This window comes from Melanotaenia boesemani, chromosome 12 (assembly GCF_017639745.1).
Source record: "Melanotaenia boesemani isolate fMelBoe1 chromosome 12, fMelBoe1.pri, whole genome shotgun sequence".
Taxonomy (NCBI): domain Eukaryota; kingdom Metazoa; phylum Chordata; class Actinopteri; order Atheriniformes; family Melanotaeniidae; genus Melanotaenia; species Melanotaenia boesemani.
Window position 1 is genome coordinate 30984080 of NC_055693.1, and position 6334 is coordinate 30990413.

The 6334-nt window shown below is 40.6% G+C and overlaps 1 pseudogene; it reads left to right on the plus strand.

Annotated features, from left to right (window-relative positions):
* The first annotated feature begins 3857 nt into the window (after positions 1-3857).
* LOC121649866 lies at positions 3858-5822 on the plus strand (annotated as a pseudogene).
* Positions 5823-6334: the final 512 nt, after the last annotated feature.

The following is a 6334-nucleotide window of genomic DNA, read 5'->3' on the forward strand; positions in this document are numbered from 1 at the left end:
ATTAGTTAGTAAAGTGTTTGAGAGCAAAGCAGCGTTCCTCTCATTCCATTGGTAGATGAATTAAATGAGACAATAGTCCACATTACCGCACACATCAAGTTATTAAATTGTCTCGCCCTTTTTTTGCCACAAAAACTCTGCACGCCGGAGATCTGGTGCGGTGCCAGAATACTTTATGCCCCTCGATTAGCACCCCGGACAGGTCGCCAGTCTACTGCAGGCTTAACAACTGCTCAAACTCATTCCGAGAGACAATTTAAAGTGACCAATTAACCTAACATGCATGTTTTTGAATGATGGAAGGAAGTTGGAGTACCGGAGAGAACCCACGCATAGGTACAAAGAACACCACACAGAAAGGTCCCAGGTTATATTCCCCCCCAGCCAAGGTTTGAACAAGTGACCTTCTTGCTGTAAGGCTGCAATACTAGCCACCACATTTTGACAAAAATCTGCACAAAATGATTGTCAAATAAAGCATTCCTTTTCCTTCAACAACTCCCTTCATGATCCCCATTTTTTTATGTTTCAAAATGACCAAATGCACATGTGATTATTGGCTTGGTTTAAGTCTCATAAATATTAGATTTATGATCTGAAGATGATCAAACATATAATTTAATTTTCCCACTATGGGTGAAATCACAGGTGTCAAAATACTGCATAAAGCCAATCTCTTTTAGTGCTTGTTAAATAAATTCCAGACTAGGCCTATTTGGCAAAACCCATGTCATGTAAGCCATTAGACCAACAAGGCATTTTATGTCCTGTCAGTTAAAATATTGAAAGAGCTCAAACTATGTTTACCCATGGGTTTATGGCTAATATTTCTCTGATTTAATTGTTATGCATATGTATTTTTTCTTTCATTTCTCAGCCATATTTTGCCTCAATATACATATAGGATGTCAGGATTTGGTTGATAGAATTTTTGTCTTTTCCCATGTCAGCATGATCTGTACACATTTATTTTAAGTATGAGAACGCTGAGCTTCCAGAATTTGTGGGGAAGTCCCTCTGGCTATACTGGGGTGTGTGCCTTCTTGCAGACATACCAAAGCATTAAGGCAGTTAACCCTGTCAATTGGTTCAAATAAGTATTATTTTATGCCAATCCACTCTTACACAAGTCCGTTTTAATGAGTCCAGAGGAATGTATCCAGCTATCATTTTAGCTATGATCTGTTGCAGAGGGAGTAGTTTCTGTTCATTGATGCTGAAAGGGATGCCAGGGTATTACACACATGCATGCAAACATCTCCATTCCCAGGCAGGTCCCACTTTAAACACAGCTAAATGCTGGTAGCATGCATGCGCAATTTACCATTTGGCAGAGTATAGAAGATGTGAAACTTTTGTTATAAGAGTAATGAAGAATAATTACATTTGTGTTGAAACCTAATAGGGTAATGAACATAATATTATTATTGTAATGTGCTGGTGTGGTGTCAATGGCCCAAATTCATTTAGAGCTTGATATTTTGTCAAGAATTGTCAAGAGAGATGACAGTCGACCATTACTGGTCAGTTCCTGGTCATCTTTGTGGTTTGCAATTCCACTGCAACGTTCTGGAAAATGTATTCTAATCAGGCTGATACCAATTGTTGCTACGGCAGTCGGGCCCACTTTGGCTGTTTTGGTCATTTTTAAGCTGGTAATATATTTTAGAGCAAAGGTGCACTACTGCACATGGCAAAATAATTACTGGTGCCAAAATAATTCACCTAAAATATTCCACCCAAATTTACATTTACATTTCCATCGCACTTGTTTTGGAGACGTCCACTGACACCGGTTCAGGGAAGCGCTGCAGCAGTCCACACATAGATGATCTCAATGGCTGAGACCTCAATTCCCAGCCAGTTATCCTTCCAGTGACCCATGTTTTTCTGGATGTGTATTCAGAACCAGTGAGCAACAGATAGAAAAAGAAAAGCATTAATGCACAATAACATGAAATAAGTAATGTGTTGAAGCAAAATTAATGTATTAACCTGCCTGTTTGTGTTCAAGTCTATATTAGTGAACATTAATATCTGACTGCAAGCTAGAGCAGGATCAGCAGCAGCTTTGTGTATGCAGGATTTATTTTCCATTTGGTGCAGAGGAAAAGGTGAACTATCTTCTGCTCTGACTGCAGCTGAGTGGGATTGCTGTACCAGGACCCACGAGTGCTTTGGGTGGGATGGGGGAGGGGCCTGCTGCAGCACTGATGCTCATTGAAAAGAGTGAGAATGACTCTTGCTTTCCCATCAGTCTCCAATATCAGTTGCTAGATCTGTCAATTAGAAAAAAAAATTGCTACAGGGGTCTGATTCTGATTACTCACTAAATGTAGCAACAAAGTCGGGAATGACCCTTGCCTGCCTCATTACTATGACTTTGGATTGTGGATCCCCACTGCTTATGTCTGGAGTTGTTTCAAGAGTTTGTGTTCCACTGCAACTCAGGAGCCTGCCGCCAGTCTCTGTTGGACTACATCTGGATTCTTCCCTGCATTCCCATGATTTCAAAAAACAATTCCTTGTTTTAACCTCCATCACTGTGTGTGGCTGAATTTCCGGGTCCTCCGTGATAACTCATTACAAATTACGAGCGCAACAGGACAAAGCTGTCCGTCTGTTTGTGTATCCATTAATTTGGCTGCATGCAAGTCAAAAATTAGGTGCAGTGTTCAAAATTCATGTGCACAAATGTGCACATCTACTGTATGTGGTATTGCGAGCACCAGTTTCTTTAATTTTTCCAGAATTTTTTTCTGTGTGTGCCCCACATTCATCTCTGCCAGCTTGTCAGCTATCCTGTATAAACCATTGTTTCGAGATGTCGACTCAAAGTTGTGCTGAAAGTCGTCCTTGGCAAAAAAAAAGCTCAACAGAGCCTGGGCCTCATCATTCGTCCACTTCTCATAGCTCCATTTTTCAAACGATCAAAGCACAGATTTAAGTTTGTAGAAGTAAAATAAACACGTTTGCAGCCGCACAACAGCTTAAACATTGAGCCTGCAGAAGTATGGAGCTCTGCAAGTATGTTCCACCAATCAGAGTTCATCACATAGCCCCGCCCCTCTGATGAGCCCTATCCCTCTACTGTACTTTTTCCAGTGCAAGTTTGGGTTGGAAGTTTTTTACACAGAATATTTCAAAGGAAATGTGTCAAGTTTTCTTTAAAATCTTGGCTAAATGAAAAAAGTTCCTGCTGTGGAAAGGGGGCTAAGGAGGACTGCATCACATGATCTGGCCTCCACAACCTCCTGGCTGAAAAGGGATAAACTTAATTAAGACTGATGGTAAAACATTTCAGATAATTGAGAGAATATCAGGAGAGTTCAAAGCTGTTTGTAGAGGTGAAGGTTGCAACGTGAAAGAATCTAAAATTTGAAATATAATTTTTTCCTCACTTGTTTACCACTGAGTTATTTCCATAATTGGACATGTTCAATATGGTTCTTCAATGTAGAAAACAGAAATAATGAAGAAAAACTTTGGCATGAGTAAGGGTGTCTACACCTCTGACAACTACACTGTCTACACTGACTGCTAATCCCTGCAGATTCCCAATCAGATCCTTGACTGTAACATTTGCTGGAAACTGGCTGGTTTATGGCTGGGCAAAGTCTAGAACTACTGAATGCAAATTTGTGTATCAAAAACCCTTCCACTCTGTCAGGGGCCAAGCAGGAAAGCAGCGAGGACACAGAAAGTAATTTCAAAACCTGGGTTTTTATTGACCCAAAAATCCAAAAGTATGAATAAACTAGCCGGCCATTAAAAGAGGTCAACTAAATTTAATGATACTCAAAAAGTGTAACTTAAACAAAGTCAAACTTAACTGAGGGAAAAACTGACCTAACGCAATGAGAGTAACTTATAGTGGTTTGGCCAAACCAAATAACACACACAGGGGAAAACAAAAATGGAAGACAATAACTAGACAGAAACTCCAAACTAACTAAACTTGATCTGTTTATGTAAAATTATGGCAGCAGTATTTGATATACGATTGATGGGTTATGCACCTAAATGCAGTGTTGGGAGTAACCTGTTACAAAGTAACGCGTTACAGTAACGATTACTTTTTTGGGTAACAAAGTAAAGTAGTGCATTATACTTAAAACATCGGTAATAAAATTAGTTTACTGGGCTACAGTAACACATTTTTCTGCGTTACTTGAGCCGTGTTTGCCTATGTGTGAAGTCCTGATCTGTTTTAAGCTGATTGTGCACCAACTATGGAGAAAGACAAATGAAGCTGAAGACGGAGACAGGGGCTTTTGGTCAGAGGCGATATTCGCATTATTTTCAGTTCAGTCCAGTTTCAGTCCAAACTTGTGGTGAAAGATCCTACTCGCTGTTCAGTGGAAGGAGTCCTTCAGTAGCCAACCCACCTAAACAAGCTAAGCTTTTTTCAACATTTCCTGGAGCGCAGTAGTAATGTTACATTTCAAACACAGTAACTGTTAAAGTATTTTCATTACAATTTCCAGAAGTAATGAGTAACTAGTAACTAATTACTTTTTTAGAGTAAACACCCCAACACTGCCTAAACGTGGCCACATAAAGGTAATAAACTGTATTGAATGAATTTGATTAAACAGTATTTTAATTGCATAGATTACCAGGAACTCAATGACTCAATCTTACTGTTTAATCTTACTGTTAAAGGATTAGAGAGCAGCTTTAAAAATGATTTAAACTACTGTCAATGTGACTTAAAAAAACTGCATGACTACCAAGCAGCAACCCTCGCTAGTAAAATGTGAAGCCCATCAAGCTTGAAAATAGGCTTGGAGAAAGTGTGACATCATGGTGTGTAGCACAGAGGAGGAGACTGCGAAACTGCTGGCCACGGTGTTAGATGGTAACCACACAGCGGCATCTCTGCTGGCACAAGCCATCCACCAAGACCTGGCGACCATTGAAGCGAGCACAGGCGGCCTGACTGTTCCCCTCAGCCCCTCTGATCTTGGCATCTGGATTGACCCCATAGATGCCACCTGTCAGTACATAGAGGGGTGGGAGGAGGTGCTAGAGGAGGGCCTCTTGTCTCCCTCAGGTCTGCAAAGTGCCCTAGTTCTGATTGGGTATACCTCTGGAGCACGGGCGAGCCTGTCATGGGTGTCAACCAGCCGTTTAATCACCAAGATACAACAGGTGGAGGCTGGAGGGGAAAGCATTACTGAGATGTGTCCTATGGCAACATCGACGTCTTTTCAGTTTCACTACCAAACCGTGGACCTAAAGGTCAACAAGGACTGTCTGTGGTACTGGGCTCAAGTGAGAAGCAGGTGGTGAAAGAGGCTCTGACCTCGCTGTGTGGCCCTGACAAGCAGATATATGCTTCTGGAGCTGGTTACAAGATCCTCTGTGTCTGTTTTCCAGGGCTTTTCTGATATTTACGTTCTTTCAGAGGGAAATACCTTTAAGTGGGACTCCTGCACTCCTCACGCCCTGCTCCGAGCCCTCGGAGGGGGAGTGGTGGACTTGTCTAAGAGACTGCAGTCCATCTATGAAGGACAGGATCACAACACAGAACTGACCTATAACCAGCCTTACACCGAACACAAGGGAGCCGACCGTTGAGCTAATCATGGTGGCCTGGTCGCGTATCGAGACTTATCTCAGCTACGCAGCATCACTGGTGCACTAAAAGGCAAACTGTAGCTGAAAGAAATATCACAAGCTAATACATTTATTGTTGCATAAATGATCATATTCATGTTTTCTATACTAGTCTGGGGAGATGGGTGAGAATAGAGGTGATATATTTTACTCAGAAATGCTGTCACTTTATTTTTAACTAGACTGATATGCATTTATTGCAAAGTGACCTACAGTTTTAAGGCAAATTATATTAATGCTGAGCAACCTAAACATTTAAATCATATTTCTTTTGTATCATTAAACAAGCAGTCAAGATTTAGGTTTGCAGTATTTTTTTCCTTAAAATTCTAATGATTATCTCAGAGTCAAAAAAAAATAAATAAATAAAAATAAACAAAAAAATGCAAAAACTTGCAGTTCACCCCTCATCCACTATGGGGTGGCTCCAAAACAGAGCAAATCCCCAATGTTCATATTAAAAAGACCAGCTTCACAGCAGAAATAAACATGTTTAAAGCCTGGTACAAAAATCCATTTTAGGATTAATAGGTTAAGTGTCAAGCTGTGAGGGGGGTGATTTTTTTTTTTTTAACTCATCCGTTTGGATGTTATTTAATATTGAAATTCCGCATAATTAAGGGCGTGTTCTTTTGATTGAGAGGTATCCAATATCCACGGCAAGAAGGGAGAGTGTAGCACAAATGCGGTTTTTAGCCGGCTAACAGCATGC